The following is a 26,155-nucleotide window of genomic DNA, read 5'->3' as shown; positions in this document are numbered from 1 at the left end:
TCTGAGGGCTCACTGGAATTGGTCATCGTAGGCCTACTGGCTGTGTTCAGTGGAATTACAGGTAATGGCTAAATGTCAATCTCAGTGTCATATTCAACTTCTGCACCCCCCAAATGTGCTTCTGTTGGCCACCATCATCATCAGAGTCTGTTGATATTCTAACATCAGGGGTTGGAGTCCCACAATTCCACTGTCAGGAACACCTGTGGTTATAAGCAACAAACACAGGAAATAAATTAATAGCTATACTACTATAGCTCAATATATGCTAACAAACTAACAGTGTTGCAACTATTCCAGACAGGAAAGCAATACACACAACAATCTTGACACCCACATTACAAATATTTCTTTGAACTGCTCATCTGTACTGACATAAAAATGTTTAACTAAACATGTGCAGATGATTGTAGGCTCCCTATGCTGGGTGGTCCTGGAAGAAGTTAAGCAAAAGGTAAGGACACCATCATCACAATAAATAGTAACACAGGGGGTTAAAACTTTTTGCTCTTTATATGTCCATTAATAATACTTTTTACAAGAACTTGGATGGCATGTCCATCTGAAGCCCATGTGTAATCAACCAAAATGTATTATTAACTCTATAACTCTATAATTATCCCCCAAAAAAGAAATGTAATGTTAAATAGAACTTAAGTATTGCTCTCAATATTTTACTATACAAGAAGTATTTAACAATTGAGATAAGTAAGCCTACCTGGAAGCTGCTTCTGGGACATGCTTGTCCTCCCTGAAACAGCAGCACCAACATCAATGACATGCTGTTGTGAACTTTCCACTGAGCTCTCTGGATCCCTGAAAGTCGGCAATAACTCTTCATTCAGTGTCAGTGGCGGCTCTGTAGTTGCTGCCCATAGCCATTAATTCACAAGCTACTGCAGCTGCTTTCTTCAGGGCCAATGAAATCATGTCAGTGGACCTATGATGCACTTGATCATATGTCCTGCTCTGACCACCTACTGTGGTCACAACAGTCACTATTTAATGCCAAATTTGTATTCTGCCAGACATATCCCCATGTCCTCTCTCACGCAGAAAGGCATCAGGTCGCCTAAATGCTTCCACAATGACATCATTCTCAAGGTCACTGAAGGGGGGTTTGCCAGGATTGGGATGCCTGGCGATCATAGTCCTAGGTGACATAAAACACAAAATAAGGATAATACACATTAGTATCACATAAATAAAAGTCCCAATTTGATATAACACATAAAAGGTAGTATTTACTATTGTCCACTAGAAAACATAAAACAATCAAGATATTCAAATATATATAAAAAAATTGTGTGGTTGCAACATATTACAATCACATGTAAAGCAAGGATGGAAACAAAACAAGGAGAATAACACTACCAAATCCTGTTTGTGCCAAAACAGAAATGCAACTTGGATCTCCCACCACCAAAATAACAGGCAAATGACACATTTTCATAACAAAATCAGCACTGAAATGCTTAAAGTGCTATCAAATAAACTGTCCCTGAAACTTGTGTACATATTTCCCACAAAACATTCTATTTTATGCAATTGCTAGTCATGTCTACCTATGGCCAGTACTCTTCTAGAGGAGTATATGGGCCATCCTAGAAGGCTAACATAGAAATAACAATATAAGAGAGTAAAGAGAAAAGCAGTTGTAACAATAGCACTTGTGATGGCAGTTAATAATGTTGTACATCTGAGAAATACACACACACACACACACACACACACACACACACACACACACACACACACACACACACACATATATAAACAGATTTTTCTTACTGACATTTCAGCATATCCATTATATAGCTGAAAAATGCAAGCATACCTTATCAAGATCAATAGTCTTCTGTGCAGACAAATCCCAAAGTAATATTTTTTTCTATGTTATCCACATAAACGAGTCTCCTCAACTTCAGGTTCCTTAGCTACATGGTTTCCTTTTTATAGTATAGATTCAGGGATCTTAGCAAGGTAACGATGCAAATGAGGTGTAAACTCATTAAAATTGCTGAATCCCAAACACATGGTGTGGTGTAGTAGATGTAAATATAGCACAGGCACTCTCTCAGTGTTTGTTGCTAATGGATTGCAACTGTAAAGATTACTGGTAAGGATAAGGAAAACAGAATAGCAATTCAGACTTCCCTACCTCCAGTGGGTGTATCAGCCAGGTTACATTTAAAAAGTGTGGAAGCAATTGAATTCTTGTGTATTTTGGCTTTTTCCTGGTTAGGGGTCGCCACAGCGGAAGCAATTGTATCAAGGTTTTAAATGTAAGAAAGCAGCACACATTTCACCGTTTCTGTTCAGTAACATCCAACCTCCCCTTCTTTTCTTGACAACTATATATTATTGCCATTTAATATGCTCATACATTTTAAGGACAATGATACAGAATGCCTTACACACTGCATGTCTCAGAATACAGGTCAGATAAGACAAGAATGAACAACAAATACAGAAAGGTAAGACAGAGCTGCATTTATGCAAGCAATAGTCATAAATGGTTGTGTAATCACTCAGTGCTCTACATCTGAAATTGATACATGTACAAACAACTGTCATATGTTTTGTTAGTAAAGTAGATGATGTTGCAGTTGGTTGTATTCACAAATATTTTAGTTCTCTGTTGCAAAGCCGTTTATGTAGCAAAGAGGGATACGACATGCTTGTGGTGTTTTGAAGGTTCATTGGAGTGAGAGTTCAAATCCAGACCTGTGTTTTAATATTTCATTTGTACGAGCATAAATTTTGTAGCATTGTTTTTTTAACAGATTTATTTTCTTCATTTCACCTACCTTTCCCCTTTTTTAATGCCATTGTTTGCATTGAGAGCAGCATACAGCAAATAAAGGAAACTGAGAAACACAATGAAGGTTAGGTTTAACTGTGCTTATTTTGTTTGCATGATGATTAGCATTGCACAAAGGTGGATTAGTGGCCCACACAGGAAGCAGAGAGAACACCTGCAGACAGGGTGTAGATAGTGCAAAGGTCAAAAAGGATACATTATTGCAGCTTTTGTTTTGCATCACACAATACTGCTAAGCAACATTGTGCAGTAGTTAGCAAGCTTCCCCAACACCTGCAGGCATCGAACACCTGCAAACAGGACACAGACATTCAACAATTTCAAATGGATGCATTCCGTTAATTCTGTTGGGCACCATGCAAACATACTAAGAGACATTGAGTGGTGGTTAACACACAGAACTGAATAATGAATAGGGAATTATGCAACTGTTATATAACCATTTAGGTGGCAGCTGGTATAGATGTAAGGCTGTAATGCAGATGGTCCTGGGTTCTAATACAGGAAGTGCATCATATTTTTTCTGTTGTAACCCTCCAGTTTATAGTAATGAACTGGAAAATATACAAATGTTGTTTAAGTATTCCTGTGGCAACAGGTGTAAGTGTAGGGCTGCCATTCACATGGTCCTGGGTTATAATACAGGAAAATCCAGACACTATGCTGTTGTTCCATTTCACATTACATACATAATCACAGATAGTGGAGCTGATATGAATTATATGTATGAGGGATAAGATACTCTCACTGTGTTTTGAAGGTTCAGATGTATGATTGAGGGTATACTTTCGACTATGCTTCTCTAAGCATAATTCTGCTATCAGGATTTGGATGATCTTCACACTTAATAAGACACATATACAAATGAGGCTATATCAAAGGACCTTGTCAGGTTACACACATACATGGGAAACACCTCAATCTGTCATCTGTATTTATGAATGAATCATGACTATGCCTGAGAAACACTTCTTCTGTTGCAAAGATGGAAAGTCACCACTGTGGAAGAAAATGTTTTGTCCTTTATCCATAGGTTTGAATACCACACTGTAAAAAAAACAAACTTAGCAGTGTATAAAGTCAAACAAATGTATCTTATGTCAGGACATTCATGCCCCCAGAGCATGTCAACAAAGTTAAATCACCTAACGGTTACAGCAGACACCCCTCAAACTAATGTCAAGTTTCAGATTAAACTTTCAGTTTAAAAAATGCTTTCCTCCCTTCTTGGCACTGTTGCTTTCCTCTTAACATTGCACAAACATGGTTGGCATTGCTTCTTGTGTTTGCACACTGCCAGTAAACGTGATGACAGGACTTGGTGGGAAATCATTATTTGCTATTGCTATTGCTTTGGGATTTGACATGTTTGGTGTTAGAGGGGAATGTGTCAAATTTAGTGTGCAAAGGTGAGGTGTTCAGGAGTCCAGAATATTTACTCCTAGTAAACTGCCACAGGCAAAGGATTCGTCAGGGGGATTATTCTGGCTCCCAGTACAATTCTGAGGCTTGGAATAGTCTGGCCAAGGCTGTATCCAGTGTGACTGGCATTTCCATGCACTGGAGAACAGTATATGCACCACTTCAATGACCTAAAAAGGTGCAAGAGGGATACACTTAACCAGTGGTTGGAGTATGCTAATAAAGAGAATTTAAAATAAATAGAAAGAAAAATATAGGTAAGACTAGTATGCATAATGTTCTTCTTTTTTCTTCTTTTCTTTTCTTTTCTTTTCTTTTCTTTTTACAGCTAATCCTCAAGTTGTGATGAATAGGCAGGTTCATGCTGATTGACTGGAGAGACTGGGGGAAGCACGTGGTATGTATGCAGCACCACAGAAGTATTATTGTAGCTTTAAAACATTAAGAACAGTATTTTTGTTTTCTATACAGTAGTAGCAAACTAAGCATATATATCCTAACTGTAATAGCAAGTATGCGTATATAAGCGTGAAGCACAAGCTGACTTTTGGAGTCAAGTTTAAGACTGTAGTCAGAGCTTGTGAGTTCAAATACCATGAATAACAACAATTATGCAATCCTGCAATTCTTTAATAATATTACACAAATGAAAACCTATGCAAATGATGTAAATGCCCTGTTGTTAACTCTAATCTGTATAAATGGACCAAGTATATGTGCAGTATATAAAATAAATAAGGTCATTGGAAGCACAATACAGTGAAAACTTCTTTAATATGAAAAACAATGAAATCACAATAAAATGGTAGTGTAAATAAACTTTCACCTTGCAGCTTCTTCAGGCAGATAAAAATACATATAAAAACATGCTTTAAATACTAAGAACATACAATCATATGATTTAATTAAAACAACTCAATGAACCTGTCAGTGTAATTCCCTAAAATGAGGTTTTAAAGTGACCATTTCATTTAAGCCTGGTGAAATGTGTGCTCTAAGTCTAAATACCCATTTAAGATCTTCTTGTTCTGTGTAGTTCACAAGGCCACCTCCTCTTAAAGATTCATGAAGTGTACTTAAAAGCATAAATTTAAAAGCATGTACCTGATTTGTTTCAGTAATATACCTGAATAATGCGTTAGTTGCAATACTCATTATTTCTGACATATGACCACCAATCCATTCTTTAAGCTTTCAGTTGGTTTTGCCAATGCAATAAGCTTCACATTGGTAAAACTTAGCTAAATAAATCAGATTACTTGTCTTCCAATTACCATTTGCTTTTAATGCAAAATCTTTGCCATTTATAGGATGCTTAAATGATTTATTTGTAAATATGTGCTCACAATAGATAAAGTTATTACATTTAAAGTTTCCACATTTGGGGTTGGGAAATATTTTCTGAGTAGCTGGTTGCTCTTTGCAACATAATTTATTTTTTATGTTGGTATTTCTCTTCTTTAGTTCAGGAGCATCCATCAGGATGGCCCAATTTTTGTGTATTATCCTTTTGACAGCTGGTGTATTTTTATTATATGTTAAAACACATCTTTGTTCATGTGTATGTACTTTAATGGCATTATTGTTATGACTTTTGCTATGAAACAAATACTGAGTTTCAGCTGTATATTTGCTAATAATTTAATTTCTAATATTCTGTACATTTGTGGGGTTATAGCCTCTGTGTCTAAATTTTTGAATTGCAGTTTGTCATTGGTTATCCATATTACTGTCTGGGGGTGCATGCTTGCCCTATTTAAAAGTGCATTTCTTTTATTTATATAATGTAGTATCAATACTATCATTTTCATTCTTGATTAATCTACTGCCCAAAAAATTAATTTCTTGATCTGAAATTTCACTTTTAAATTTCAAAACGTAGTTAAGTAGAAATATACAACAAAAATTCATCAAAATATGTTTTAATTCCTTCCCAAATTAAGAACAAGTCATCCACAAATTGCCTGTTTCTGTATGGATTTTCAGGTAGGATATATTGTCTTTCCCAATAAAACATTACAATGTTAGCATATGTGTTTGCGATGGGGGTTCCCATCGTAACACCTTTGTCTTGTTTATTTAGCTGCCATTGGAATAAAAAAAAACATTATTTGTAAGGGCTAACTCTAACAGTTCACAAATATTATTTATTTCAGCATCACAATATCCTGAAAATTTGACCAAATACTTTTTCACATTCAAAATACCCATTTGATTCGGTGTAACAGTAAAGAGTGAATCAACATCGGTGGTAGCAAAGTAGCAGCCTTTTAAGTCCTTGCCTTCTGTCCATTCAGATAGCTGGGAGAGAAAATCAGCTGTATCTTTTTTAATAGTGCCTGTTTCAGAGAGATTGCTCTTCAGCTTTGTTTCAAGAAATTTTGAGACAGGTTATATGACCCATCCCCTGATTGATACAATAAGTCTCACTGGTGGATTAGTAAGTGATTTGTGAATATTTGTTATATCATATATAATTGGAATCTTAGGACATTCAGTATTCAGATATTGATATATATCATGCTCAATCTGCTGTTTGATACACATGACTTGTAAGCATTGCTCAATTGGTTTAATGATGTCATAAAAATATTATCTGCTGATTTGTATATGGTCATCTGTATTTAACAAATCCTGCATTGCTTTTATATAAAAAGTGGATCCATCACAACTCCTCCTCCACCCTTGTCTGCACCCATTATCATGATGTCTGAGTTTTTAGCTAATGAATTTAGTGCTTGCATCTGTTTGTGATTGAGATTATGAAACAGGTGCTTATTATTAACATTGCTTTGATATAATTGATACATTTCTCTCAGCATTTTTCAAATACTTGTACAGTTGAATTACTGTCAGGTATAAATGTGCTCATTCTCCTAAGTACTTAATTACTATTATCTGTTTGTGCATCATAGAGGATTTTAAGGTTCAGGGTTCTTGTAAAGCATTTTAATTCAGTGCTATGTCATTAAATTGTGCTGGAATAAATGATAAACCTCTTGATAGATTAAATTCTTTGTTAAAAGTTAAAATGTACTTTGAAAGGTTAAATGCCATTGTTTGTGCTAAGTCCTGGTTTGGCTCTCCATACTGGATTGATGATTCATCTTCTTATTGTTGTTCCAATTACTTTTTTTCCTCGGACTAGGTTGTGACATGTGTAGTGGTTCCTGTCCTAGCAAATTGCAAGGATTACTTTGAGTAATCTGTAATTGTAGTTTGTAGTTTTTATGACATATACTTAAATGTAAAACATCAGATAAAATAGTTGTATTATTGTGTTAATGCATTGTATGCCACATATGATGGTACTAATTTTATCTCTTTTTTTCTCTCACCCCAACCCTTATCTCTTTTTTTATTTTCTATTATGAGTTGTCAAAATGTCTCCATGTCATCTGTAACAAATCATTAAATGCTTCACAGCACAGCAAGGTAGGCCAACCCAGTGAGTCAGCCTGCCCTTGCTCCACCGGTTCCAGTACTCACTGTCAGCACATTTAAGACCCAACCTGGCAGTACTGCCTCTGCTGCCCTTGCACAGCCTGTGCCCTCAGGTAACATTACCCCAGCATCTGTGGTACCCTTCAGGAGTATTGGGAGAGGTGGGGGTTTCATCACCTGCCAGGGTCACTGCATATGGATATGCACAGTATTATTGGTGTACACCTATGCTGGATGGAGATGCTGCTCTCTCTAATTTTTTGTAGGATGAGAAGATGTTAATCACTCCAGCAGCCAGCAGAGTAAGGAGGCAGTGATGACAATCCTGTGGGTGAGGACTAGAATCACACTGTCCCCATGTTTGATGGGCATGAGCTTGCATTGTCCCCTCCTCACCCCAGTCATGGTATTCCTCCAACCTTTTGTGTTCCTCACCATCCTGGTGTCTTGTCTTGTTTGTCCTGTTTATTTGGATTTGTTTCCTAAACTACTCAACTTACCTGACCCAGAAATATGAACATTCCTTACCCAGCATTCCTCTCTTATTGAAAAAAAAAGGGGCACACTTGATTTAGTCTAACTGGTTGTATAACATGATTGTATTGTTGGAACCAATCTTTGTGGAGGTGACAGTCCAAATTCAGTTAAAATTCTGTACATATTTTAATTTTACACTGTTGAAGAAATGGATAGCTATGGTTCTTTCCTACCTTCCTCCTGCACATTCCTATACTGCTTTCCCTTTGTTCATCTCTTTCACCACTTCCTATCTACACCATTTTAACACCTATAATCAAGCCAAATACTAAAACTCACATGCAACATACATAGGTACAAAAAATGGGGCCTCTTCTCTTTTTGGCCTCTATGTTTGCACAGAGGTTGACATCACACACCCATGCCAAGCAATGTCTTTTTCTTGGTGCTGTTCCCTCCGATCAATGCCGCTTAAATATGATGTGCTATGTCAACACACATTAACACATGGTGAAAGTAGAGTAAAGTATAACTTCATTGCACTATTACTACTTATTTAAAAGTTTTACTTACACCTGGATTCAAACCCTATATCATCTGGGCTCAAAAAGAAATGTGTCCATCCATTTACATCTGCTGCCTCAAAGTCATCTAAGCAGCAGATGTGTTTCATACACTCAATACTAAATCTCATAATTTTAGCAATGGGCCATATGTTTGTGGACTGCTTAGCTATGCGCAAACAGGGAAAGGAGTATAAATGTGTATCTCATAGGTGCAAACACTTTTCCAACAATCACACAAGCTCACTGCTCTGTGGTACTCTATACAAAGTGGACAATAGCATTTATTATATAAACAACAAAGACTATCAGTGAGTCCCAGCTCTACCTTCCAATAAAATTCATTTCGTTGAACAGTTCCTTCTCTGCCAACAGCCTTTACAGAGTAAAACAGTAAAACTCATAAAACACTTGCAATATATACAAAAAACAAGTAATCAATCAATTACATAATTAAACTATCAAATCACATAGCTTGAATATATTTAAAGTCATAGTCTTAAACAAGACATTGCCAGTTACATTCTCTGTTCATTCCATGTGGATGCAAAGTCCCAAATTTCATAATCAGAATGCATTCCTTTTGTCTTAACATATTTTTTTGCCTATCAACATCATTATAATATAATGGAACATGTTCCAGAACAGACACTTTTATATTCTCAATATTTCCATGGTGTACTGAAGTTAAAATGCTCAGCAATAGGACTAGTAATTTTATTATTTTTAACATCTCTAATATGTTCTTTTATCCTATCTGCTAGCATTCTTTTTGTTCTCCAATATAGTATTTGTTACAATCACAGAATATGACATACACAACACCTTTGCTCATACATGTATATTTGCCTTTTGTATCAAAAATTTTGCCATTTATTTTATTCACTTCATTTACAACATGTTTACATATAGCACATTTTCCACAAGGGAATGTTCCCAAATTCTTCACAACATTTAATTCATTAGTACAAGGCTTTTTATAAATGCTGTGTATCAGAAAGTCCTATATATTTTTCCCTTTCTATATGATGTCATTAATTTTATATTTTTCAGTGATGTTATATCTTTTTAATAAAAATTCAATATTCCATAATGATTTTATTACCAATCGTAGAGAAGTTAGTGTACTTTGTAACAAAAACATTCTCTCCTGTTCAGTCCCATATTTATTGCTACTTTCATAGTTATTTTGTCTAATAGTGCCCTTACTCTGTTTAAAGGCTCTATGCAAGCTATTTTCTACATCATCTGGGTTATACCCTCTAGTTTTGATATCTCTGCCACTTTATAGGCCTCCCTAAAGGCCATATCAATATCAGAATTGAGTCTTTTATTCTCAAAATTCCCCATAGGGATGGCTGACGGGGGATGGCAACTATCTCCCCACATTTTCCAGCTTATTTCATCAAATTTTCTATGAATACTAGTATATATGGGAAAGCCATTATTACCCCTAAAGCGAATCCAAGAGAAGTTAACCTGATTTCCTTTTTGTATGTCACTAAATTTTATACCAAATCTGTTATTATTTAATTCATCAATGAAGTTATCTGATGTATCCCAATCCCCATGACAAATGAAAATTAGGTCATCAATAAATCTAAAATACCTTAGAACATTATTTTGAAAGTAAGGCAACCTATAAAGGTTTGTTTTTTCAAATAGCCCCATAAACAGGTTAGCATAGGCTGGTGCAACCCATAGCAGTACCTGTAACTTGTCTATAAACAGTGCCATTAAATTCAAAAATTATTTTTCAAGCAAGCAGAATTCTACCAGGACATAATATGTTTTAGGACTATCATTCAAAAGAATTTTATAAAAATATGGGAAATATTGGTGTAGAGACTCTCTACATCCGTAATAAAGTACATACTTTCACCCCAATATATATCTTTTATTTTCCTTAGGAAATCATATGAATCTTGTATATAAGAAGGTAACAACAGAACTTTCTTTATCAATATTTCATGTAACATGGTGCAAAGATTGTAAGTAAAATATCCAAAAGCTGACACAATAGGCCGACCAGGTGGTCGGTTCAGATCTTTATGAATTTTAGGTATTTTCTATTCTTTCTATTTATATCCATTTGACTTAGATAGTGTAATCTCACTTTTCTGCTTGACATAGCTGATTAATGTTAGTTTTACAATATACATTGTTGTTATCTAGATGTTGCATACACATACTATAATATTTTCCCCTTTGTCTGCTTTTACTCAGTTGTTGCAGCTTATTCATAAAGCTCTCTATTTCCTTTTCTAACATTGTATTCAGTAGAGATTAAAATATTAGAATTTTTGGAGGTAAAAATATCTTTAAGCATATGTGTATTTAATAAGTCATAAGCATTATTTTCATCTTCACTACCCGATGCACATGAATAAAAACTTTCTTCACTTTCTGTTTCACTATCTAATGAAAAGCATTTTCGGCATAGTTGGAACAATTCAGTTTTAACCTCATACTTTTAGGTAAGCATGTGGGGACAAATTTTAAACCCTTCTCTAAAACAGACATTTCTATCTTGTCTAGTTTATAACTGGACAAGTTAACAACATAATTACTATGTAAGTTAGTCCATCATCTACCTTTATGTTGTCCATCGCTCTGGCGTTCTGGATTTCCAGCCCCTTTTCCTGGTATTGGTATAATGTCCATTCGATTCTGAGTAGGTTTTATGAAATGCTTCTGGGTTTGCTGCAACTGGCAGTCTAGGAAAAGTTTCTCTGTCATCTTCTTCCCATGAAGACGCTCCACTTTCACCAGACAGGAAGTTCTTACTGGCATATTTTTCTGAAGCAGGATTTCCTTTTTGAAAAGAGACACTCTTTCTCCTGTTTCTTTGATAGCTAGGAAATACAAACGCCTCTTGTGGTCATATAGTCTCTAATGTCTCTAGTTAGTTTAGATTTTTTCTTTCTACCAGATCTTTTTCATAACTATTTAATTTGGTGTTAATGCCTGAGAGGAAATTCTCTAATGTAGAATTTGATGTAATATTTACCAGTTGTTCACAAACTTGTTTGGTTTCAACTACAAGTTGTCTTTTTTTCATATTCTCTTTCAATTAAAATTAACACCCATTCTAAACTGCACCGATGTGCAGCTGCTATCCACCGTTCATGAAATTTAACTTCTACTTCATTAGTAAGGTCAAATGGTGTTGATGGATTCTTAATAGACCTTAACCCTCTAGGTGTTATATCCAGTTCAATATATCTTCAAAGACTGCCATATTGTAGAAAGTAGATGTTTTCCAGTTCAATATATCTTTCAAGACTGCCAATATTGTGTAGAAAGTAGATGTTTTCAAAATCAATCTTTCAAGTTTAGAACACAAATCCTGTACATCTGGATTATCTGAAATAATGTTCTTTTGCCTACTATAGCAAAAAGATTGGTAGTAGTTCTCTTCCTGGAATTTTCCCATTTCTTTATAATACCAAAGCTGAGTCCTCCTGTGGCTTCTGGTACTACATTCTTTATCATTGTTGTACCAGTGTCATTAGGCAAATTACTGGAGCGGTTGCTATTTTCTCCATTCGATTAAACATCTCCATACCAGTCTCTCTAAATATTCTAGGAGGGAGAGCACATGGACTCACTTGTCATAAACAAACAACAAACAAAAAAAATATATATATATAACAACAAAAGACTATCAGTGAGTCCCAGCTCTACCTTCCAATAAAATTTATTTCGTTGAACAGTTCCTTCTCTAAAACACTTGCAATATATACAAAAACAAGTAATCAATCAATTACATAATTAAACTATCAAATCACATAGCTTGAATATATTTAAAGTCATAGTCTTAAACAAGACATTGCCAGTTACATTCTCTGTTCATTCGATGCAAAGTCCCAAATTTCATAATCAGAATGCATTCCTTTTTTAACATATTTTTTTATCAACATCATTATAATATAATGGAACATGTTCCAGAACAGACACTTTTATATTCTCAATATTTCCATGGTGTACTGAGTTAAAATGCTCAGCAAATAGACTAGTATAATTTTATTATTTTTAACATCTCTATGTTCTTTTATCCTATCTGCTAGCATTCTTTTTGTTTCTCAATATAGTATTTGTTACAATCACAGAATATGACATACACAACACCTTTGCTCATACATGTATATTTGCCTTTTGTATCAAAATTTTGCCATTTATTTTATTCACTTCATTTTAACATGTTTACATATAGCACATTTTCCACAAGGGAATGTTCCCAAATTCTTCACAACATTTAATTCATTAGTACAAGGCTTTTTATAAATGCTGTGTATCAGAAAGTCCTGTATATTTTTCCCCTTTCTATATGATGTCATTAATTTTATATTTTTCAGTGATGTTATATCTTTTTTAATAAAATTCCAATATTACATAATGATTTTATTACCAATCGTAGAAAAACATTCTCTCCTGTTCAGTCCCATATTTATTGCTACTTTCATAGTTATTTTGTCTAATAGTGCCCTTACTATTACTGTTACCTTAATAGCATTTATTACTTTTGTTTACTTTCCATTTAGTGTTCATGACATGAAATTATATGTGGAAACAGAAAAAAATGAAGGCCCTATCTAAGAAAATGTCAGATATTTACAATGCAGCCATCTGTTACCTCCCCCATGCACTGACCCCAGTCTCTCAGTACTTCTTCAGAAATATATCAACTACACTACATAAATTAATAACATATGTTGGATTATATACCATTCACATCTTTAGAATGCCAATACACATTCAGATTTCCCAGTACTTGCAGTAATGGGGACACCTGTTTGCATATAGTTTCTAAAGTTGTCCCTTAAAGTATACCTGCACATTGGAACATAACCACCAAATATTACATATTGCACACTCATCAATCTGGTATCATGCAGAACTTGAAATATATTGACAGTTGAACATGCCTACACATCTATTTCATGCAGGACTCCCAACATCTTCTCTCCAATATTCAGTGCTGATGTCATCCACTATAAGTTGCCCTGCAGCTTTGTAAAAGTCAGACTTGTGTCATGGTGCTTGCGTAATGTGCTGAGTTTTTTAGTATGTGCACTTAGATAGGTAGGGGGTCTGTTCTCACTGCAGTCAACATGGAGGTGTGTGTGTGTGTGTGTGTGTGTGTGTGTGTGTGTGTGTGTGTGTGTGTGTGTGTGTGTGTGTGTGTGTGTGTGTGTGTGTTTCTCTAGTCAGAGGAGCATAAATGTATTCAACAGTTACCACTCCATTCCCATGCATTGCCAATATTTTGATACCTGCACATGTCTACACATCCATTTCATGCATCCTCCTAAAAAAATAGAGCAGATGTCATCCAGTATAAGTTGTATTGCAGTCTTGTATAAGGCAGACTTGCACTGTGGCACTAGTGTACAGTACTGAGTTCTCCAGCCTGTGTACTTAAATAGGCAGGGGTTATGTTCTCAAATCAATCAACTGGGAGGTGTGTGTATCTATCTAGTCAGAGAAACATACATGTGTATCTAACAGTTAGCACTCCAATACCATGGAGTGCCAATATTGTGACACTTGCACACACTTACACATCCATTTTATGTAGGCTTTCCAACATCTTCTCTCCAACATCCAGTGCTGATGCCATCCACTATAAGTTGCCCTTCAGCCTTATAAAGATAGAGTTGTGTTGTAGCACTTGCATAAAGTACTGAGTTCTCTAGTCTGTGTACATAGATAGGTAAGGGTTCTGATCTCACTGCAGTCAACAGGCAGGATTATTTGCGTGTGTTTGTGCACCTGCTTGACATTAGAGAGACCATTTTACACCAGCATGTGAGACACAGCTATTAACATTTCTCCTCACCAGACACTGCTGGTGTCATTACCTATAAACTGTTGTCTGACACTGTCCAAGTCAGACTTGAGCTGTAGCACTTGCCTTAAGTATAGAGTTCTCTAGTCAGTGTACTTGAATAGGTGGGGGTTCTGTTTTCTCTACAGTCAATCTGGGTGTATGTAGTTGTGCACTTGCCTGACATAACTGAGAGCATTTTACACCAGCATGTGGGACATGGCTATTACCATTCTCTCTTCAACAGACACTGCTGATGTCATCACCTATAAACTCTTGTCTAACTCAAGTCAGACTTGAGCTATAGTACTTGCCTTCAATACAGTTAGTGTACTTAGATAGGTAGGGGTTCATTTTCTGTGCAGTAAACTGGGGTGTGTATTTCTGAACTTGCTTGCTATTACAGATATTATTTTGCACCAGTATGTGGGACACTGCACTTACCATTTTCTCCTCACCAGACATTGCTGATGTCATCACTTAATAGTTGCTGTCTGACACTGTCCAAATCAGGCTTGAGCTGTGGCGCTTGCCTTAAATACAGAGTTCTCTGGTCGGTGAACTTCCATAGGTAGGGGTTTTGTTCTCACTGCCATCAACTGGGGTATGCTTGCGCACTTGTTTGACATTACAGAGATCATTTTACATCAGCATGTGGGACACTGATATTACAATTTTCTCCTCATCAGACTCCATGGATGTCATCAGCTACAGTTGATTTGTGCATGTGCAGTATTCCCATCAGGGCAGGCTCAGAGACTGTCCTCTAGGCCAGGCACAAATCATATCATACTGTATTATACAGATTACAGTGACAGTGCTTTCAGTCTATCCACATACATCATGACATGGTTTGTAAGACCTGTATTTTCTAGTGAGGTGTCTGTAAAAGGGAGCACTCTATTAATTGTTTTGAAGAGGATTGAGTACAGTGCTGTTATATCATCCTCAGATCTGGATGTGATGGTCTCAGTTAGGATGTGCATGATATAGCCTTTCCATATCACCATGGGCACTTAATGGTTTATGTTCTGGTTGCTATCTACATGTGTTCCCAGGTCTTGCACAACTTGGGTTTCAGCAAATGTGGGGTGTTGTCAATGCTGTAATTAGCAGGGAATTCTACTTTTCAGAAGACCAAAATAATGACACAGTTTTGCATTTATTTGTAGACCATGTGACTTTGACATGAATCATTTGTCTGTGTTAGCCCCTCCTGTAGTATATTATCATCATTGGTGTACTCAATGATTGCACCCAGTATGCAAGAATCAACAGACTTTGCAAACCAAAGGCCATATACTTTTGTTTGGACTGTTGAGAAATTGATTCCAAATAGTAAAGGGCTGAGCACAGATCCTTGGGATATGCCACTGGTGACAGCTCTACTGGTAGAGGTTGGTTCACAAACTTTCACAATATGTGTTCTGTCAGTGAGCCAGTTGGGAAACCATCTAGTGATGCAAGGGATAATCCCCAGTTGGAAGAGTTTCTCAATGATACCTGTGTGGGGGATTGTGTCCAAACCCTAAGCCAAATGAAGACAGGCAGAATTCACTGCCTTACTTTCATCTAGGCCTATCACACATAATCAATGGGCTGTAATAACATCACAGATCACCTATAGCATGACTCAGAATATACACCTACCTGATATGGTTGGATACATACTTCAACACACCCTTTACATGAACTATGTTCCTGTAGAAGGGTGTACATCAACATGCATCAATCTGGGGGGGGGGCAGCACTTAATGCATGTATGTATAGACATATGCTGGCTCTCCTCATCTCCTCATCTGTGAGGTAGACCAACATGTCATCATGGAACTTTTCTAAATGGACACTAGTGATAACCTGTCTGTGTGTAACAGATGTGTGTGAGTTGTTAATACTACTACTATGTCTGTTACATGTCTTTTATTTATCCTCAAAGAGATCATCAAAGGCACGCATGATGACTACACTATCATCCTGTGGAACTTGACCAGGCCAAGACATTTGACAAAAATCCACACTGAGGTATTCACTCAACACTGCCAGATGTAGCCATAAACACATTTATCACCAAGTGGATAGAACACTGGATCACATGTGGGGCATCAAAATATTTTGAAATGTGTGAACTGACCTATATCTCAGCTCCAGTGATTAGGTGTGTACATCAGGGCTGTCTGATAGTTCCTTTCCTGTCCATTATTTCAGTAACTGACATCAAGAATGACATACACATACTGTGTCCAAATAGTTTTCTGGAGGGCTACAGATTGTGGACAATCATTGACCCCAGCTGTGATATTAGTATAATAGAGACAGTATCAACACACACCAGAGATTGCTGCCACAGCCATGGCCACATATATAAAAACAAATGCACAACCCATAGATAATGTAGACATCACACCCTATAACAGGCCAATTGGTATGTGATCTATGTCCTGGGGCAGATGGTATGCAGAATGTCCATCAGCATGTGGCCACAGTGGTGACTACTCCCTTGTATGTAACACAAATACTGAGTATGTGCAGGACATCCATATCGAAGGCCATAATACCTATATAGTTTACAGTCTACATCACACCATTAGCTTAGTACAATGCACCTTTCTTCATGTACCTCCCTGCACATCTTCCATGATGTGTAACTGAAGTGTACCACCTTTGCTACAGTGAGCTGTCACACATCTTATTGGCCCTACCCATGTATTATTTTTGTTGCATAAGCATTATTGGCTGATGGTGTGGAACCCCCATCAAGGTGTTATACCAGATGTATGTATGACTCCTGTTCCAGTAATGCACACAGTACATACATAGCTGTTCGACAACATTGGTGGTATGGGTTTCATTCGTTACAGTGTGAATTGTGCCATATATATGCCATGCATATCAGTCAACTAGCCTGTAGTGATCATAATGTCACATAAAGGTGTAGCTGTGCCCCTCCTAACACCTCCAGCAGATGTTACAGTGTCAGGATGGTGTGCTTGATTACCCTCATAGATTGCTGACATGTCATAATAGTTGTACTAGTATGTTCATGCAGAACCATTTATTATCATGCAGAATCACATATGTTGTGTCAAAGACATGAGATTACTAGTGGTATTATTCTGATATTGTCCATGATTTTCTGTGCTTCTTTTAATGTTGTCCATGAGACTGTATCTGTGTCCCACTTGTTGGAGACTTCTGCTGACAATTCAGTCATATTGAGGCAAATCAGTTTGCAGAGCTTCACAATATACACCCAACTCCAATTGTATATAACATCCCTGATAGATGTCCTCACCATTGTTCATGTCAGGATGCTTATATCCCAAACACATCTTCTCCATTGTTATGTCACCTTGCCCGACAGTTACATAATATATATTTTCACTGTGCAGTCTGTACTGTACCATGTTAGTATGTGATTAGTGTTCCTGCTACACTTGCCTTCCACGTATATGCCTGATTTGCAGTACATTATGATGTTTCATCTTTCCTCTTTCTCTGTGTTCATTCCTACAATTCATCTGTGCATTCCTAAAACTTCCTATTCAATATACACACTTCCTTTGACTGTTTATTTTAAATAACATTCCATCTACCCTTACTGATCCTTTACACAATTCTTGTACAGAATGCCTGGAATGGGATTCCACAATACTCTGCACTGTATACACTGTCCTGTATTGTGTTTGGACCATATACATTACTATATGACAAACCATGGTAATTTCTGTGGCATTGAGCATAATCCAGCTAACCTAGTTTGCTCTAAGGTAAACAATTTTGCTATTTGTTTTACTTTACATAGTTTCCTGGCCAGCAGCACTGTTGTCAGCCATGAAACTGTACTTGTTTACATTTAAACATGGTGCACAGCATGAGTATGAAATCACTGCTGCTGATCACTGCTCAGACATGTAAACTGCATGTAGGCTTCATGTGAAGCCTACAGAATTTATTGAATCCCACGGCTTATGTTTCATTTTGAAATCTCTTTTGTAGGTTCATAATTTGTTTGGCATTATACGACATTTTCAGAAATCATTTGTTTTATCTTTGTTGTTGAAGTCCTGCTTAGAGACAGCACCTCGAGCTGCCTCTACAACTCTGCATTCTAAGCCAAAGCCCTGTCATTTTCTGGTGGAACTGTTAAAACCTGTGAGAATGGCTGATTTTTCTTACTTTATTTTTTTTTTACTATCCTTTTACACATCCTTTGTTGTACAGCCACAGTTCCTAAAAAGGCCATCAGTACCTTTTCTACAAGTTCTTCCTTCTTGATAACATTCTCTAGTTTTTTGCAACAAACGTTTTCAGCACCATTGAGGCATTTTACCTTATCAAAACCACCATCCCAAAATTTCAACAGAATAATAGTAAAGCAATTTCACCAGACATAAACACTTTTGCTGCAAGTAGTATATTTCCAATGAAGAGTAACATCACAGGGACTCATTTTTTATTGTTAAAGTAAATCTCCGTAAGGGTACATGACCTTTGTCTTTCCTTTATAGCTATAACAGTGCCTTAATTTTAACAACTTAGCAAAAAGAAAAACTTGTTTTTGTTTATATCTTTCATATATAATTCACTAGAAAGAAATAATTTGAGACAGCATTTCTTAGGATTAAGTTCTGTACAACTGTCGACCACTTGTAAGCAACTTATTTTTATGTTTTCCACATTACTTTTTTCTGGCTTCTTTTCCATTCACTAGACAGTTTATTCAAATGCAAAAAAAAAAAAAAAAAAGAATTTCTGCAATAAACCTGATACAACACCACCATTTTCCTGTCAAATGATTTTCCTTCCTTGTATAGGCATATGGTAACCAGGGCAGTGTGGAAATGGTACTTAGATTCTATTTCTACATCACTACTTTATGATGTCTCAGAATACAACCTGTGAAATATTCATACATCTTGTTAAGCTTTCTATACCAAAATTGTTTAAGCTTTACATCAGATACACCATGCAGTGACAACTTTCTAGTACAAAACATTCAAAATTGTAACATAACTTATTTTCTTGTAACACAGTCCAAACATTTTTTCTCTTCCTATTTCTTTCACTAATACTCTTGAATAGGAACTTTATTCTGTGAAGACATCCCAACAAATCTTTTCAAAAGCTGAGAAAATTCCTTATGCATGGCGTTGTTTAGCAGCTTCTCACTTGGTTTATAGAACAGCTTCAACAACTTTTACTGATGTATCTAGCCCAATATACAACCATCCTCATATTTAGTTCTCTGAAGGCTAGTTGTCACTTTTACGTCTAAGACGAATAGCCCCAAACAAGGCCACAGTATCAAACAACGGGGTACCACTACTATCAGTTGTGAAGACGCCCAGATATTCCCCTGCCCTGACTTGATTGAATCATGTTGTTTTGTCAGCATTGTTTACCTGCTGAGCCAAACATGGTATTCCATTTAGCATATTTCATTTCTCATTTATTGCTGTCAGGAAGATATAATCAAATGCTTTAGCAAATGCAAGATAAGGACAGCGCAATGGTGCAGCGGTAGCATTGTTGCCTCACAGCAAGAGGTTCTCCAGTTCGATTTTTGGCTGGGGTGCCTTCTGTGCAGAGTCTGACTGTCCTCCCTGCATTTGTGTGGGTTTCCTCCCATGTTACAAAGACATGCATCTGAAGCCTTTCTCCTCGGGCCTCCACTGAAAAGTGGCTTTGTTCCAAGTCGGACTTTCCCGGTTAATGAATGTAAAATAAAATAAATAAATAAGGAGAAGAACTTTCTTACTCTTTTCAAGTGTAGTTCTTATTTCCTACAGGAATGCCATAAGGATCACAAGAAAGATATTCCTTAAACCCCTAGTGCTCTGAATATAAAAATAGTAGTTACTCTGTCTTATTTTCATTTACTTCTATTATGGGTTCCACCATGATTTTATGCTGGCTTTGCTGATGGGCTTAAAAACTGCTTGGGTTTTATGTGATTACCCCCATATCTTTTATAACCTGGTATTGCTACTGCCTGCTACCATACAAAAGGTGTATATCCTTGTATTAACATTTTGTTTAACATTATTTATTGACGTCTGGTTAGGATTTTTTCTTTCTAAATAAACATCTTTTACATTGGCTGGTCTGATGAAAAATACGTTTTCATCATGTCATTTGTGGCTACAATTATTTTATTAGCAATAATAAATAGAATGTCTTCCTTGTGTCAACATTTTTCTGCAAGCCTATTTGCTATGTCCTGTAGGGGTCTAATGACTACATTGTTTATTGATAATGTGTTACACTCATTTCTGTCAATCTAAAATTAATGAAGTAAGCATCAGATGATTAAAGAATTAATTAATCATTTAACTGAGTTTATTTAGGGGCAGTCTGGCTTATATGTATATTTTTACAAATTCTGAGACCCTGCCACCTTTTAAAGTGGATCAGAAACAATGAAATGATGCATTAGGAGGTATGATAGGCACTTTGGATCATTACGTAATATTCTAATAATCATTCCTTCCTTCCTCCTCTCTATCTCTCTCTAACAGTGTGCAGGGGAGTTACTGGGTTCACTGGAAACTTAAGTATACACACAGCAGTCATACAAATAAACAGTCCAAGTCCATTCAATCCAGCCATCATTTAATTAGGACAAACTGCATACCATTTCTGGCCTTCTGCTTTGAGTTTACTGGAAACTTAAGTATACACACAGCAGTCTAATCCAAATAAGCAGTCCAAGTCCATTCAATCCAACCACCATTTAATTAGGACAAGCTGTGTACCACCTCTGACCTTTAGAGGCATCCAGTCTTATGCATCTATTTTAGCCTGCATAGGGACTAGTCTGAAGGCAAGTGCTTCAGTGTCCTAGTTTGTAAGCAATAGCCTTATAGTCTGTAAACCCTCTTCCACTGACATCCTGCTGGTCAGCTTTTACTGTCTCTTTCCAGCTGCAACCCAAATTTAACAAATCTAGAAGTGCCCTACCATACACTTTCCTTTTAAAAGTTGTCCCAGACTCCTGCACCAAGCATGTAACCCTTCTAACCCGACCTGGCACACCTTGCCTAACAGCACCATCAGCCCATACCACTGCCATATTAACCAAATTAAAATGAACCCTTTTCCCCAACAACTTCTCCTGCAAACCTATGACTCCAGCTAAATTGAAACTAACTCCAAATATTCAACATCTCTCCTCCAATCGTCCTTCCCTCCTGCCAGCCAACAAGACACAAACACCCCCCCAAATTATGCCCCCATCCCAATACCTCTTGCCACATTTGTAAATAAATGCAATCCCCACGACAACCCAATCCATCTGCCAAAAGGCTATACCATTAAACTGCTCCAAAAAGACACCACAATGCTAAAACAATATGAACCAATTTATTAACCCACAGCCAAATGACCTAAGTAAACTATCTATAAGCTCTACAACATTTTTAATCTACACCCTGTCCTTGGTCCCCCCCCCCACCAAAGCTTTTCCTTCAATGTGTTATCTTTGCATCTGGTAAAGAAACAAACCATGGCCTGCATCTGCTAGGAATCACAAAACAATGCCTTGCTTAAGCCTTCTAACTTTTGCCTAGCCAATGTAACACCTAGTGCCTCACATATCCCCAAAAATACCCACATATCTAAAATGCTCCATCAAACCCTATCTACTCTTAAAAAGTCATCCATATAAAGAAGCACCTCCTAGCAGTTCAAAGGAAAGAACATCAGACAAATCCAATAACCTACACGCCCACCATTCCTACTGCACCAAACCTTCACAATCTCTTCCTTCCTCTATAAGAGACAAAGATTCCTATAAATTGACCCATCCCATCTTTAAGAAAACCCCATCTATTAATTCATGCGCCACTTCTGAATCAGGAAATGACATGAAGAGCTGACACAGTACCATACATTAATAGGAAATGCATCCCCCGGCCTTCCCTTTGACCCATGAAAGGACACTCCCTTTCCATATCACTCAACTTCTTAGATCAAGAAATCCGGACAAAGCCATAAATAATGGGAGGTCAAAGGCCCAAAAATAGGGACAAGTTTTAAATATTGCTCCTACAAACTCAGAAAGTTGACAGAATAACAGGTTTTGCATCAGCATGAATTTTCTGGAGGGTATGAATTCTGAAACTCAAATATCTGTCATGATTTTCTGACTTCGGCCCTCAATGATTTGCTAATAATTTGCCAGGAAACCACAATTTTATGATTAAAAAAAAAATTATGAGACAAAAATCTGGACATTCTGCGAAAATCTGTCCAGCGATATGCCCCTTTATCTACCCCAAAAATTTCCCTTAACTCCAGCTAACCTAAAATCTAAGTAACAACAAAGATAGCCTACTTGATTCAGGCTACTGCAAACTCAAATTAACCAACATGCCTTCCCGTCTATCACCTGCACAACTGAATACATATCCGAACACTTAAAACAAGTGTGTGACAACCTACACACCACACACAAACATACCCCATTCCCACCCCCTTAACTTACCAAGATTGGCAAAGCCAAGGCATTATCCTCATGCAACCAAACTGCCATGCAATAAATGCAGCCTAACACCTAAAGAAGTTTAACACCTAGTTTTCCCCTGCCTTTAGCCACAAAGCCACTAAAGCCCCCATAGCCTTACTTTATTGTTTCCAGTTTCTGATTCCATCCGACACTGAATCCCATCCACATAATTTAATTCAAATTATTCACATACTCCTCCATTCCAAACCTTTCCTATAATTAAAATTAAGAAGTGAAAGGGTAAAAAGATCCCCATCCCCACCACAGGGTTTGTGTAGCTAATCAATTACTCAGCCAGATCCCAAAGTCCAACCTAACCTTAGCTGTTATGACTCCACACCACCTATGGACAACCCCAGACTCCCCATAATTAAACCTAAATACATGCTTCGCCATGCCCCTGATGTAGCTCATCCTTACCTGTCCCCACACTACTACCATACCGCATGGACTCTCACATGCTTAAATGGGCACATAAAAATGTATCACTACTTGTGACCTCACTGCATACCACATCAGTCACTAAAACCCCCTTGCAGTAGCATCTATCGCCTGACAAGACCACATCCTCCGGAGCACTGGCTGATACAAAATTTGCACTTCCACCATCTGTGACCTCACTGCATAGCACTTCAGCGGCTGAAACACCCATTGCAGTAGCATCCATCACCTGTCAAGACCACCATTTGCAAAGAAAAGCCAAATGCAAATCCTCTGAATGAGTGGAATAAAAAGGCATTTAAGAATACCTCCCCACCCTCTGAATGACCTCAATAGATCTACCTTCCCTTGCCAAATCTGAGGCCCTATTACTAATTGGATAAAACATTACATAGTTGTGGCAAAAGTAATCATAATCTATTAAAGATGCAACTGGACTGCAGGAAGCAGCTTATTAATAACTCCTTCATTCCAGAATGTGATCCCTTACCCAGTTACACTCACATAAAACCCATTAAACCCCTTCTTACCCTTACCTCATTTCCTCCCAAGTCTCCTACTTTCTCAGTTTAATCTTTTCATCCCCAAGTAACCTTCTTCCACTACCCTCTTAATTCCATTACTATTTCTATCTGACCCTGATCTAAAATGTTCCTGGACAAATTGGTTTGTTACCAGATATCATTTTTCCCCGGGCCTCTGTTGAAAATGGGTATTACCCAGTCAGACTTTCCAGGTAAACAAAGATAGATAAATAATAAATAAATGCATTTTCGTAATGGTGCGGATATCCTCCAAGCAAAGAAAGGCTTCCAAATCATCCATTTTAATATTGAGACTTATAGCATACTAGAAAGGCTTGTTCAACTCCAATTTTTTTTATCTTATCTATTTTGCTCAATGGAGATGGGATGCTTTTTGTGACATATCTGTACTATCCTCAGGGAATGATATGTTGTACTTTGCACATTGGCTTGACATGTTCAGTAGCTATAAAGCCTAACTTCTGTGCAATCAAGGATGTCTGAAAATCATCATTTTCTGTCACTACCATCTTTGTTTTTTCAGTAACTTGGTGGATCTGTTTTGACGTTATAGAGCTTGAGCTTTTCTTGATTAGGATTGCCAGGCTAATTGCTTTCTAGATTGATTTACCACCTATTAGATTGAAAAGGCATGTTGGCTGCCTGCAAACCTCTCCAGTATGGAAGCATGGAAGCATGGGGTATGGCATTAGTAATTATATACCATGATCTTATGATTGCTACTTTTAAGACAGAAATATTTTGTTTTTTTTATCTGACGATTATTCTAACATGAAAGCTTTTGAAGCTGCAATCTGTGTAAAGAAATGAATTCACTCCTGTCTGCAATCTGTGTAATGAAATGAATTCACTCCTGTCTGCAATCTGTGTAATGAAATGAATTCACTCCTGTCTGCAATCTGTGTAATGAAATGAATTCACTCCTGTCTGCAATCTGTGTAATGAAATGAATTCACTCCTGTCTGCAATCTGTGTAATTAAATGAATTCACTCCTGTGTACATTTGATTCTCTCATAGTTGCTTATTAGTCTCATATGGGAAAGAGAAAATGTCAAAGAACCTGTAGGCAAGGATGAGCAAAAAGTAAATTCCTTAATTAGTATAAAAGATTTAAATAAAAATTACCAGAAGTACGTGTGTAAATACAAAAACTTATACATATACAGAAAGGTAAGAAAGGAAGTAATCTAAGGAAAAGTATGAAAAATCACCCAGAATACAAAAGTTAAGAACATGCTTAATATAACTAAGATATGCAAGACAAGAAAACATGGATGGCCAAGCCATGATAAGGAGATTAAGAAGTATGATTACCCTTTCTGAGAAAGTAAAAGCATTTACAAAATGGTTCCATATTTGTTGATAAAGGCTATGTACTTGTTTGTCTGAAAGTTATGACATCAGAACAGAGTGGGATACTACCAGTTATTTTGTTATGTTATCTAGCACAATGGCATAAAGTAATGGCATAGATCTGCATGCTATATACATGCTTGGTGATGTCAGAGAATCTGAAAATAACACTACAGGATAGACAGCCTAGATGCAGTGCAAAGCATATGCTCAGTCTTCCTGACTACATACCACTCAATCGTAGATTTAACTTCTTATATTACACTTATTATTAAATGGAATCACATGTTTATATTATTACAACAGAAGAGACTTCATTAGACTTGAAACATCACTTAATCGGCCATTCTTAATGACACAGCAAAGTGTAACAGCGGGAAACTATAAACTAATTTTCTTTTTTGCGAATGTATTCTGCTTGCTTTTCTGATGTTTCTTTCCTCCAAAAAGAAACTAGACACTTTTAACACCTTTCATTAAGGACCTAACTAAACATATAAATATCTATCTATAGCCACACAGATTTGCTTATTTCACTCTCTAGTAATGATTTTGCATTCCTAATTTCTTGACTATGGGTTCTTGTATAACATTTTTTCTTCCTCTTTATCCTTTTTTCCAGTGACTGATGTTTAAATCAATGTTTCTCGTCTTGCTAATTATCACAATTGAAATGAAATATCCATCCAATCATCTTTGTAAACCACTAGTTTGTAAGGACCTGAAAGTAAATAATTTGTTTCCACTAG

This window comes from Protopterus annectens, chromosome 4.part1, assembly GCF_019279795.1.
Source record: "Protopterus annectens isolate FY-2018-M chromosome 4.part1, PAN1.0, whole genome shotgun sequence".
In the NCBI taxonomy this organism is placed as follows: domain Eukaryota; kingdom Metazoa; phylum Chordata; order Ceratodontiformes; family Protopteridae; genus Protopterus; species Protopterus annectens.
This window is presented reverse-complemented; position numbering follows the sequence as displayed.